The sequence below is a fragment of the Gracilinanus agilis genome, chromosome 4 (genome assembly GCF_016433145.1).
Source record: "Gracilinanus agilis isolate LMUSP501 chromosome 4, AgileGrace, whole genome shotgun sequence".
Classification (NCBI taxonomy): domain Eukaryota; kingdom Metazoa; phylum Chordata; class Mammalia; order Didelphimorphia; family Didelphidae; genus Gracilinanus; species Gracilinanus agilis.
Window position 1 is genome coordinate 357,275,601 of NC_058133.1, and position 13,623 is coordinate 357,289,223.

The window sequence follows — 13,623 nt, forward strand, 5'->3', positions numbered from 1 at the left end:
TGGTAGGTCAAATGGTACCTGACAGAAAACTGTCATCAATGTCAGTCCTTAGAAATGGAGGTTGAGGAGGAGATATAAGGTTTTCAAAAAAAAAAAAAAAAAAAGGACTTTACAATGGATACTAGAGCTCTGGATCTGGAATGAAGAGACATGGGTTTGAAACCCACTTCAGATACTTACTGGTAGACACACTTAATCTCTGTGATTACTGGCTGCATGATGATGGATGTGGCATAAACTCTCAGGTCTTCCCTCGGTTTTTCATCTTTAAAATAGGAATAATTATACATTCTTTAGATATTTTGGAGGGTTGTTATACACTTCACAAACATTAAAGTATTATATAATTGGATTTACATTATTTTATTTTAAAAAACTCATTTCATTCGTCTTCTGCTAAGATTTCTTAATTGTACTCAGTTTTGTCTTTATTAAGATGTGATATTTTTGCTAATTTTATTTCTTTAATTCCTTCAGTGCGATCCATTTTGTTGTATCTTGAGAAAACCGTAGTTTTGATTCTGGTGCTTCTGTTGGCATAGTTTGAGTTTTCTTTTGGCATTCTCGTCTCTGCTTTTTATAATTCATAATATTGCTTCATTTCTTAATTTATAATTTTTCTTTTGCTTGCTCATTTCCTTGAATTTTCCTCTAAAAACAATTGTTTTTAGAGTTTTTTTCTGGCTTTTTTTTTACTTCTTGATATTCCATTTGTGGTTCTTGAGAACAATATTGAAAAGCTAGGCTCTCTTTTGATGTCAAATTTGATCAACTTCCAGGAAGTTGTCCATTATCATATTATGGATACAACTTTAATTAGAAAGCACAGCTGCATTTTCCCTGCCTCTTAAATTGTACAGGACTGTGAATTTCTTTTCTTTTCAAAACAATTACAATTTGTGCTCTATATGCTTATATGACTTGTGCTAGTAGACGTTTTGAAATTATATTTGATAATCAATAGCTCTTCTTTATCTATGTTGACACCGTATGTATTTCTGATCTTCATATGATCGAGGTTACCCCTAATCTAAATCCCAAAGGATCACGCTTTTCTGAATCTCGTTAGAAATTACATTTCATTGTTCCTTGAGAAATCATTTAAATTTTTTGCCAAGTTTTATTTGTCCCAATAGAACGCAAGCTCTTTGATGATAGTGGCTATCCCTATTCCCTATCTCCAGCACCTCTCACATTCTAGACTCTTAATAAACACTCACTGATTGACTGGAAGTACTATGTTGGACATTATGGGGAATAAAAAGAATTCTAATGTATTCGTCATTAAGTAGTCTGGCTGCTGGGAAGACTGAAATTACACTTGAACTGGGTTGAATAGGGAAGAGGAGAGATTCTTAAAATTAGCCATGCTTCTGTTCCTCATTAGGATGAATATCAGAGTCATGACTTTATAAAAGTTTGAAATTTCTCTGTTCTATTTTATAGGTTATAATATTGCAAAAATATTAATGCCAAGGAACAGATACATTAGACACGATTGGAAAAGACAGCTTACCTTTTATTGTTTCAGTGCTGTCTGCCTTTATGTTCTTACAACAGTTCAATGCTTACAAAATGAATAATTAAACTGAACAGCCATTCATTAGTTATGATGCAGAAGTACAAGCACTGGGATTTATGTAGATTCAAAGTATCTGAGTTTGAATTCTGGCTCTGCATGATTTTGTATGATTTTGGACAAGTTCCTCCATTTCTGGGCCTAAAATCAAATTACCAAAAGACCGCTTCAAGCTCTAAATCTATGATTATTTCATGCTAAGCTCCTATATAATGCGTCTGTTTGGGGCACTCTGCTAGGTTCTGGGGAAGATATAGGCAGCTAGGTGGAAATGGACCAGGTGAAAGAGCTGGTGTCAGGAAGACATGTGCTCAGATGCATGTTCAAATCTGACTTCAGACACTAGCTGGGTGACCCTGGATGAGGCACTTAATCGCTATCTGCCTCAGTTTCCTCATCTGTATAAATGAAGTAATAGTGGCACCTGTTTCCTAGGTTGGTATGAGGATCAAATGAGATAATGTTCGAGCGCTGTAAATCTTAAAGTTCTATATACATGCTATCTATTATTATCCAAAATTTAGATGAGACACCTCAGAGAGACTCTTCGCATTATTTGCAAACTTCACAAATAAGGTATTTCACATATCATTCCTATTGCTAAAATAGGAATCTTCCTATTTCATATTATTTCCTGTTATGCATTCTACATTGGAGCCACACTAGAATTTTAACTATTCTTCAGACATCTACAATTTGTTGCCTATGTGTAGACTCTTTCTCATGATTTATATCCAGCATGTACGTCCCTTCCCCCATCCCACCCCCACTTTTTAAACCCTTACCTTCTGTCTTGGAATGGATATTAAGTATCCATTCCAAGACAGAAGAGCAGTAAGGATTAGGCAATTGGAGTTAAGTGACTTTTCCAGGGTCACACAGCTAGGAAGTGACAAATCGGATTTGAATCCAGGACCTCCTGTCTCCAAGCCTGGCTTTCTATTTCATTGAGTTATCTAACTGGCACTCCCCTCATTATTATTCGTTGAAATACTTTTCTCCATTTAAGGGTCAGCTCAGGTGCTGCATGGTCCATGATTCCTTACTTCATTCCTCCAGCTGAAACTTCCCTTTTCCTTCACATGCTTACCTAGAGCACATTGTATATACATCTCTGCCCCTTAATAATCTACATTGAGCCATTTTTGTTATTTGTGTAAATGCTGTACATCATCTCTGACCTCTCTCTTGATTAGATTATAAGCTCCTTGAGGACAGAAAGCATTATCTTATATCTTCAACTCTCCAGTGCCCAGTACAGTACCTTGTACATAGTAGGTGCTTAATAAATGTATAGTGTTGGGTTACAGGGGTAACTGAGAAATGCAGGAAGTGCTATACAAGTCTGCAGTGGGGTGCCAGAAAACTAGATGGAGATGACAAAGGAAGACATCCTGGAGGGGATGTTGGCAAGAAATGATCTATGAATTAAATTTGACCTATTGTGTATCAGAAACTTTGCTAAGTAACGGGGAAATAAAGTCAAAAATAGAGGCAATTACTTGGCTTGGTGGATAGAGTGTCATGCCTGGAGACGGGAGGTCCTCAGTTCAAATCTCAGATACTATCTACGTGACCCTGGGCAAGTCACTTAACCCCATTTGCATGGCCCTTTCTAAGTTTCTGCTTCGGAACTGATATTTAGAATTGATTCCAAGACCGAAGGTAAGGGTTAAAAAGAAAGACAAAAATAAAATGTGTGGGGGACTTCCTGTATAAATACATGGAAGTAGAAACTAGGATGTTGAATTCAGGAAATAATTAATGGTTTGGTTGGGTTGAAACATGGAGTTCTCAAGGGAGGTAATATTAAGGCTGGAAAGTTAAGTAGGAGCCAGGTTATGGAAGGCCTTAAATGCTGAACTGAGGATTTGTATTTTATCTCAGAGGCAATGAGGAGTCTCTAAAGGTTTTGAGCATGAGAATGATTTGGCCAGAAACATGCCTTAGGAAAAGATGTTTTGGCAGTTAAGTAGATGATATATTGGTGAGGACAGAGATCGGAAGTGAGGACGTCAACCAGGAGGCAGTCTTAAAGATGTTGTATGAGTGTTGCAAAAGTGTTTTGAGATTAATAATAAATATTATCATAATAATAATATCAATGTGCTATAAATTCTCAACTATCTACTACTATAGAAGGGAATGGCAGAATGGATAATCTAAAAATAATTTATGCTGTGTTTTTGAAAATATTTAGTATGGGGATAGGTAGGTGGCTTAGTGGCTAGAGCATTAGGCCCAGAGACTAGAGTTCCTGGGTTCAAATTTGACCTCAGACACTTCTTAGCTGGGTGACCCTGGGCAAGTCATTTAACCTCCTTGCCTAGCCCTTACTCTTCTTCTGCCTTAGAACCAATACATCATAGTATTAATTCTAAGATGGAAGGGAAGGCTTTTTTAAAAAAAGTATATAGTATGTGCATGTGTTCATGTGATATTCAACATCCTGGGAATTAACTTGTAAAAAAATAAATAAAAAAGTTAGTTATGAAAACCCAGTAAAGGAAGAACTGGAAAGTTGTGCTTTTCTCTTAGGTTGTTCCTTTTTTTCCCCCTTTCCTATAGCAGCAGTATACTAATATATATTTAACAACCAGATCTTTAACAACAAAAATGACACTTTTAAAGTTTAACCCTACATCATTAACATTTTGTCCTTTACTTCATTAAGTCTAGACAATGAACAAAACAATAAGTTGAGCCCAGACTGGAAGCATTTGCCAATTTCTGAAGTTTAAGTGCTCGTACGAAACATTTACCCAGACTTGGGCTTGGTTTCTCCTGTCTTAGAGGTTACCTGGAGCTGGGGGAGGAGACAGGAGTCTGGATAGAGTGTGCTGGCTATGTATATTGGATTTCAAAAGAGACAGATTGAATAATGACATCAACAAAGTCACGATTAAGAAGATGGGGTACCACAGATAAGGAGAATCCAATGTTGTCAGTAAAGCTAGCACTTAACAGAATGGGTACTCACTATGAATTAAGTGGAAAACAAAGTAATTCTCAATGATGGATATTCCCTAATTTAAGAGTTCACTTCATGTTAATAAGAACTTTCTAGTGATAATCATCCTGTGTAACACTTAAGCTTTTTGATCTTTTAGCTACTGATCAAGTGAGATAGCTCATCTAATAAAATATTACAAGCAAAGTGTTTTGCAAATCTTAAAGCTCAATATAAATGTGAATGACTCTATAAACTATTGTTAGAGTTATATATGTTAAACATACATTTAAACCGTGTTGGCACGTTATTGATGTTCAGTCATGCCTGACTCTTTATGATCCCATGGACCATAGCCATCTAGCCATGGGGTTTTCTTGGCAAGGATACTGGAGTGCTTTGCCATTTCCTTCTCCAGTAGTACTAGTGGATCTTTTGTGTCAGGCAATCAGAGCTTAAATGACTTGCCCAGAGTCACATAGTTAGGAGGTGACTGAGGCTGGATTTGAACTCAGGTCTTCCTGACTCCAGTATTCTCTCCAATGAGTCACTTAGCTGCCTTTTTTGCCACAGTGAGATGCAATAGTGGCCATTGTGACAGAAGTTAAGAGTCTTGGATTTTAGCCTTGCTTTTGCTACTAACTTGGTATGTAACCTTTCTTGTAAGTTGTCTAAGTTCTCAACCTGAGTTTTTTTTTTACCTGAGTAATCAGATAATTCTATTTGCTCTGCCTACCCCAGTGGGTAGCTATGTGACATGATGGATAGAGTGCCAAGCCTGGAGTCAAGAAAATTAATCTTCCTGTGTTCAAATATGTCCTCAGACATGTACTAGTTGTGTGACCCTAGGCAAGTCATTTAACCCAGTTTGTCTCAGCTTCCTCTTCTGTTAAATGGGCTAAAGAAGGAAATGGTAAACCACTTTAATATCTTAGCCAAGAAAACCTCAAATGGAATCATGAAATATTAAACATGACTAAATAGCAATAAAGACAGCCATCTCCTACCTCAAAAGTTTAGGATCAAATGTGATCATATATGAGAATGTGCTTTTTTAAAAGTAAAAAGGAAAGCAGGAAGGAAGGAAGACAGAAGAATAGAAAGGAAAGAAGGAAAGAAAGAAATAAGCCTTTATTTACTATGAGTCAGGTTGGTGCTAAGAGCATTAGAGAAAGGAAGGAACAAGCATTCAAGTGGTGCCTACTATATGCCAGGCACTGCATTAAGCACTTTAGAAGTATTAACTCATTTGCTATACAAATGTAAAGTAGGAGTATAGTAATTAATAATAATTATTAACAAAAAGAATTAAAACAAATTATCAATTATTAATTATCATGTAGAATTATAATTAATTATAAAATTGATTATTAATAATAAAAATTAATAATTAAAAAATAAGTGGGGGCAGCTGGGTGGCTAAGTGGATCGAGAGTTGGGCCTAGAGATGGAAGGTCCTAGGTTCAAATTTGGCCTCAGATACTCCCTAGCTGTGTGACCCTGGGCAAGTCACTTAACCCCCATTGCCTAGCCCAGGGGTCGGCAACCTTTTTGGCTGTGAGAGCCATAAATCCCACATTTTTAAAAATGGTTTTTTTACTGTAATATTCCATTGCTTGTTGCCATAGAACATCCCTGGTAGAATACTGATGTTAAAAAGGTGGGGCTTTATTTCAGAAAGTTGCTTAGGGGTCATTAAAATCAGTGTGTAATTTCCCAAAGGTAATCTCACCTAGTCACTTACTTCTGAATTAAATGCTGTGTCCAGTTCATTGTCTGCCTTCAGTGCTGTGTGTGTGTGTGTGTGTGTGTGTGTGTGTGTGTGTGTGTGTGTGCGTGTGCGTGTGTATCTGTTCCTGTCACATCATCATCATGGATCATGGAGAGCCGTGCAGTACTCACAGTGCGCGCTCCTGTAACAGCGCCTGAAAAAAAATTGACTTTATGGCTCCTGCAGAAAGAGCCATACCTGGCCCTCAAAAGAGCCAGATATGGCTCGAGAGTCATATGTTGCCGACCCCTGGCCTAGCCCTTACCACTCTTCTGCCTTAGAACCAATACATGGTATTGATTCTAAGATGGAAGGAAAGGGTTTAAAAAAAAATAAGTATTTCATTTTTCATACTGATACTTCAATAGGTCTGTGATCTCGCCAATACTTCCACTAATGCTGCTGATTGCAATACATCTGAATCTTTTCGTCCTGTGTGACTCTTGGTTTCCTCCTATAAATCCCCATGCAATATGCTGATGGACTTTCAGTGGATTACTTGATAATAATGAAGCATTTGTAGCCTGTCTAGTTATCCTGCTCTTGAGTTCTCTGGTAGGTACCCCTTCCTTCTGTTTATGTTTCTCTTTAGCAGGGTCCTTCCATACCACTTTCCTAGGAAGTTCTTTGGTGGTAGTATGTTGCAACCTACCCATAACTCCTATGTTCCTCTTCTTCACTCTTTTGGTGTCCTGCAACTTTGATTGTTATTGTTATTGTTTTTTTTTATTGTAATATTCCATTGCTTGTTGCCATAGAACATCCCTGGTAGAATACTGATGTTAAAAAGGTGGGGCTTTATTTCAGGAAGTTGCTTAGGGGTCATTAAAATCAGTGTGTAATTTCCCAAAGGTAATCTTACCTAGTCACCTACTTCTGAATTAAATGCTGTGTCCAGTTCATTGTCTGCCTTCAGTGCCGTGTGTGTGTGTGTGTGTGTGTGTGTGTGTGTGTGTGTGTGTGCGTGTGTATCTGTACCTGTCACATCATCATCATGGATCATGGATGTTTACTGCTAGATAAACTCTATAGGCTGTCTATCTGTCCATTAAAGTCAGAACAGTAGCTATTCTTCATCCCTGTGTATCACTTTTCCTGCTTACATAGTTAGGTCAAACACTTTGAAGTGATTTGGATTGCATTGAGGAGATTCTGCAGTATGCTGGGACTTGATGGAATGTGGACAATGCCATCCACAAACAGGAGCATAGGGTGGATGTTACACTCTTTAGGGAATCCCACTATAATTTGGGTTCCATGCTTCTCCTTAAAAATGTTTTTGTTGATTTCTTTCATTTTTGCATTACCTATCTCTCCCACTATATCTCTCCTGCCATTGCCTCTCCCAGAGACCTATCCTTTAAGATAGAGTAAAAAAAGAGGAAAAAAAAACCAAAGTTCAGTGAAACTAACATATTAAAAAATATGTTATGTGTAATGTTCCATGATGATGGTCCCTCACTTCTACAAAGAAGTGAGATGAGCTATATCGCTTATCTTTTCATTGAGGCCAAGCTTGGTCATTATAATTTTCTGGGATTTAATTTCAATTTTTTGTTATTATTCTTTTGATTTATTTTGGTGTCTTTATTGTATATGTCGTTCTCCTGATTTTTCTTGCTTCGCTTTGTAGCAGTTCATATAAGTGTTTCCATGTGTCTCTGTATTCTTCAAAGTCATCATTTCTTGCATGACAGTGGTATTCCATTCCTAACCATTCAGTGACTATCTACCCTATTAATAATTCTTCACTACCACGAAAAATGGCTGCTATAAATATTTTGGTGTGTATGGGATTTTTCCTTTTGCATTAGCCTCCTTTTTGACAGTTGCAAACAGTTATGGAGAGTATCTTTATCTGTTTTTATGCTTTATATGATATTAAGAATCAGTTTGTCAGACAGTGTTATTTCTATTGTTATATTCTTCATATTCTTCCAGGAATTTTAACATATACTTGTAAGAGGAGACCTTTAAGGCAACATTTAATTCTACTGAATCTAATGCTTTTATGTAGTCAATAAAAAATAAATGCAGTGGGATCTTTTATTCCCTGGACCTTTTAGTCAATTATGTAACTCTGAAGGTATGATTTCCTATAGAATATTGTTTAGAGAAGACTATTCTCTTTCTATTGCTTCATCACAAATTCCCACCTTTCCATATTATCCCAGTCTGTTTTGGGGATTTAGAGGCATTTGGAAAAGAGTTGAAAATTCTAAAAATTCTAAAACTAATAGATCTTTCTTATGTTTGGTTGGGATCTCACACAAGGGAAGCATTGTGGATTGAGGGGACATCCAGAGAGGGGAACATAAAGGAGAAGTCAGAAGCAACAAGGGAAGGCTGAAACCATGGTGGCAATTGGACATCTATGAGCCATAGTAAGAGAAGGAAGGGAGTTCTACAATGGTCCTTGGAGAGGCTATTTCTTTGTCCAAGTGCACTCAGTTTCAGTTCTCTGATTCTTTCCCTGTCCCGTCTGAGAGACGGCTAGAGTCTCATCTCTTCCTTCAGGGCAGCAACATCTCCAAAATTAGAACTACAAACTGAGGCAACATAATGTAGTGGATAGAGGATGAGACTTGAAGTCAGCGAGACCCGAATTCATATATTATCCAAGAGGTTAGTTAATGCCATCCTGTATCAATCATTTAGGTTCTTGTTACCTCAGTATCCTCATCTGTAAAATGAGGGGGTTGGATTCAATGGCTTCTAATTCTCTAAAGCTATGTTTCAATGATCTTTGTGAAAGGGTAGTGACATTTCCTGGGGCATTCTAGGTGAGCTCATTTCCTAAAACAGTAGTCAAAGAGGTCAGGGCTAGGCATTTTAGAGGGAGGGCTAGCATCTTACTAAGGTACAACAATGGTTTACCCCTTCTTATGTTACATGGAGGGAGGTATCCATGAATGAGATTCAGCAGGGCACAGAATTTTCTAATGTGAAAGATTTTCAGAAATAGAAGGTTTCAGAGAAGTGAAAGAACACCGGAGAGGGGGAAGGGACCATGTTTAGATAAGAGTTAGTCTGTGGCAAGAAAGGCACCATTCTCCAAATGAGAAATTTTTTAAAGACTACTGGGAGGGGGCAGCTGGGTAGCTTAGTGGATTGAGAGCTGGGCCTAGAGACGGGAGGTCCTGGGTTCAAATTCGGCCTCAGACACTTCCCAGTTGTGTGACCCTGGGCAAGTCACTTGACCCCCATTGCCTACCCTTACCACTCTTCCACCTATAAGTATACACAGAAGTTAAGGGTTTAAAATTAAAAAAAAAAGACTACTGGGAGATCTTGTAGACCCAGAAAAGTAGATGCATGAATCAATAATTATCAATATTTTCTGGATCTTTTTTTCAGTGACAATAAAGATTTTCTCCCAAGCACTTGTTACCCTCCAATATTTTTGATATTCTGAGAAATAATATATCTGTGCCTTTAGAATCATGGTCTCTTTTGTCTAATTCAGATGACCGTCTCATTTTAATTTTTCTTAATGCCATTTCCAAATCCCCATTCTGTATACTGTGGACCACTATGTGGTTAAATTTCTTAGCATAAGTAGAAATTTCTTAATGAGTTTATTAGCAAAGCTTCTGATCCTAAGGAGCTATGACATCTTTTAATTTTATAAAATTTTAGAGCTGGAAAGGACTCCTAGAAGTTGTTTAATCTTGCCCTAGATCATGTCACTGCTGCACTAAAAGAAAGTTAAAATGCGGCAGCCTGCCATTCAAAGACCTGCACAGCCTAGCACTGTCTTCCTTTTACAGACATATTTCTCTCCACTATATTTCTTGTAGGGATACTCCAGCTGAATTAGATTATTCTGTGATATCTTGTCACTACATTTTGCTCCCTTTTCCCAGAGGCCCATCCCCCAATTTCTACCTGTTGAAACCTATCCATCATTTGGGGTCAAACCAAAAAGCCACCTTCTCTGTAAAGCCTTTTTTCATTCCCTGCAAGTGGGTTTGAACACTCTTTCTTGTGAATCTTTATTGTGTTCTCTGCCTTCCATAGCATCATATTCTGCCTTATATTATAGTCATTTATATACTTGTTTCCCCTCTACTAGATGCTAAGCTCATTAAAGGAAGACACTATCTCTTATTCATCCATGTATCTTTCAGAGACTTCTGTACTTAGTTTGCCCTCAGACATTATTTGTTGAATTAAAATGAGTTTGGATGTAAGCCATACAAAGTAGAAAGTTGAATGTGTTGTAAGGAAGCAAATTCTATAATCTCTTTTGGCACAGATTTTATTTTTATTATTATTTGTGATGATTCCTTATGTTGGGGATTTAGATTATTCCAAATGAGGTGATTTTTTAAAGGCTACTAGGAGATAGAGAGATAAAAAAGTAGATATAGTTATATAATAATTATCAATATTATCTGGGTAATTTTTTTTCAGTGACAATAAAATCCAGTGAAATCATACCTGAGAATCAATCCATCTGTGCCTTTGGAATTACGTTTTCCTTGGTCTAATCCAGGTGATTTTCCCATTTTAATTTTTCTTAACTGCTCTTTCCACTTCTTCATGCAGCATACTGGGGACTGTGGAGTCTGTAATCTAAGCCCATTTTTTTCCATATAGAAATCCTAGAATATATCTTAAACCTGGTGATAGATAATTCCTGAAACACCTACCTCACAGCATTGTAAGAAAAATACTTTGAACCCTATAAAATGGTATATAAATGTAAGCTATTATTATTATTTTGCTTGCTGAGTTTCAACCCTGAGAACTAACAAATTACAAGAATGTACTTTATTGCTTTGGTTCAGCTTTGTATCAGGCCCATTCAGAATCGAGTGAAATTCTGCTAGGAAAATGCAGAAGATATGGGCTTGTGTCTCCCGGAATCATTACTTTCTTTCTTCATTATGTGCAGTAAATCAGAATATAATTACAGTCTAGTTTCTATGCTATGCACCTAGCTCACATTGTTTTATCAAGCCTTCTTTTTACTTTCAAATTTATACTTTCCGTGTAAAATATTTAGAGACGTGTGTTTGTGTTTTATGATACGAAGGAATGTTCAATTATAAATACAAAGCTCTGCTTTCATTAACATTGTTAGGGTCCCATCATCATGGACTGCAGTGGTCCCATTACCTTTGACATAGCTTTGCCCAAGAGACTAGGAAAGAGCTCAAAAGGTGTTGGTCAAGGATGAACTTACCACTGATCCTGTGATAGGTTATCATTGGCTTGCCATTTGCTATAAGGGCATATGGGGTGTGTTTGGGAAGGACTAGAACTTCTGGTGTGAGAGCTAGCTAAGCCTTTTCCAGGGCTGTTCATCCACCTTTGGTGTCTACCTGGCACCCAGGAAACTATAGCATGCACAATGGTCACAACCCAAAAAACTGTCCCAGCAGTTGGGCTAGACCAAGTTAAAGGTAATTCACAGGCTTCAAACCTGTCAGTGACTTAGGGAGATGTCTATCCAGAGCATGTGAAGACTTCCTTGGCTCAATTTATTCCAATGACTATGAAAGTGGCTGCAGCAGGTAGTGTGGGGTGCTAAGAGTTCTGTCAAACATTGAAGATGTCAAGATCATCCACTGCATCCCAGGCCATCACCAGTCATTGACTTTTGACTTGATATTTGACAATGATTTTTATCTTGCCACTGATTTTTGATGATTTTGAAAGAAAGAGTGAGGTTGACAACTTTGTGCAACTCATAGACAAGACAAGTCAAGATATTGTTATCATTGATCCTCTTTGAATATGAAGGACAAATAACATAAAACATATTATTCCATCATCAGCTCTGCTTCCTAGAATTCCTCTTCTCCTTCAAGTCATCTCAAGCACCATCTTCTATGTGAAATCTTTTCTGTTCTTTTCCCCCTCCAACCAAACTATCTTATAATGAACAACTTTTTATTTATGCTTATTGTTTGTTAAATATACTTCTATATCTCCTTTCATTACAATGTAAAATTTCTTCCATTATAACATAAACTCCCTGTAATAGATTGGATAATTCCTTTTATTTTATCCCTAGTGCCTACCTCAGTGTGCTTAACACTTTTTGACTAATCATTTGAGAACTCAAGTAGTTGGCAGTTCAACCCAAATCCAAGAATTTCTATTTAAAAAATTAGTTTGTTGGTTACATTAAAATTCCCAGCTATCTTCCTACCACTTTCCCATTCCCATACTATTAAAGAAGGCATTATTTGACCAAAAAAATACATATGTATATATAAAGTATGTCTTTTGTGTTTCTGTTTATCAGTTCTTTTTCTGTAGGTGGACATTTACAAGTTATTCTTCAGACATTAATTTGTTGCAAAATATAATGTTTTCTTGGTCCTGGTAATTGTACTCTTCATAATTTCATGTAGGTCTTTCCATTTTGTTTTTGTTTTTGTTTTTTTTAAACCAACCTGCTCATCAATTCTTACAGTGAAGTAATTCTATCATAATCATATGCTATTACTTGTTTAGCCATTCTCCAATTTATGGGCATCCCTTCAATGTCCAGTTCTTTCTTACAAAAGAGAACTGCAATAAACATTCTAGAACAAACAGGTTCATTTCCTTTTTCCTGACCATCTTGGGAAATAGACCCAGCAGTGGTATTTTTGGGTCTACGAGTATATGGTTTTATAACTCTGGGCATAATTTGAGATTGCTCTCCAAAATGGCTGGATAGATTCACAGTTCCTCCAACAAATCCTAGAATTTCTTCAGTAACAAAGGATATAAGAGGACACAAAGATACAGACAGGCATTCAGGAAAAATCACCCCATATATCCAGGGTCCCTTCAGTGATGCTGTTCTGCTAGGAGATCTCTCTTGCTTGTTATCCTTGCAATGTATGGTTCTATTATAGAAGTGCAACGGGCCAACTGAAAATTCTAAATCAGGGTAATCTTTACTTTTATCTGTTTCCTAAAGGACAGTCTCAGAAGAGAAGAGAGGCTAATATACCTTTGTTTTGGTTAATGGTTGCAGCTGCTGCCCTCCTGCTTCACAGATCAATTATCCTGCTTTTCTGATTATAGTAACAATGTTCTTCCTGTAAGATCTGTATTTCTTCTTTCTCTTTTCTGGAGGAAAAAGGGTACCCCTATGTCATCATATATCCCTTCTAGAGGATCATCTAGAAGCTACAAAGGTCTTGCCAATTATGTCAGTGTTAGTCCACTGCCTTCTCCTGAATTAGGGGTTTTAACTATGTGATTGGTCACAGTGCATTCTAGCTTAGAATTAATTTCCTTCCTTCCTTCCTTCCTTCCTTCCTTCCTTCCTTCCTTCCTTCCTTCCTTCCTTCCTTCCTTCTTCCTTCCTTCCTT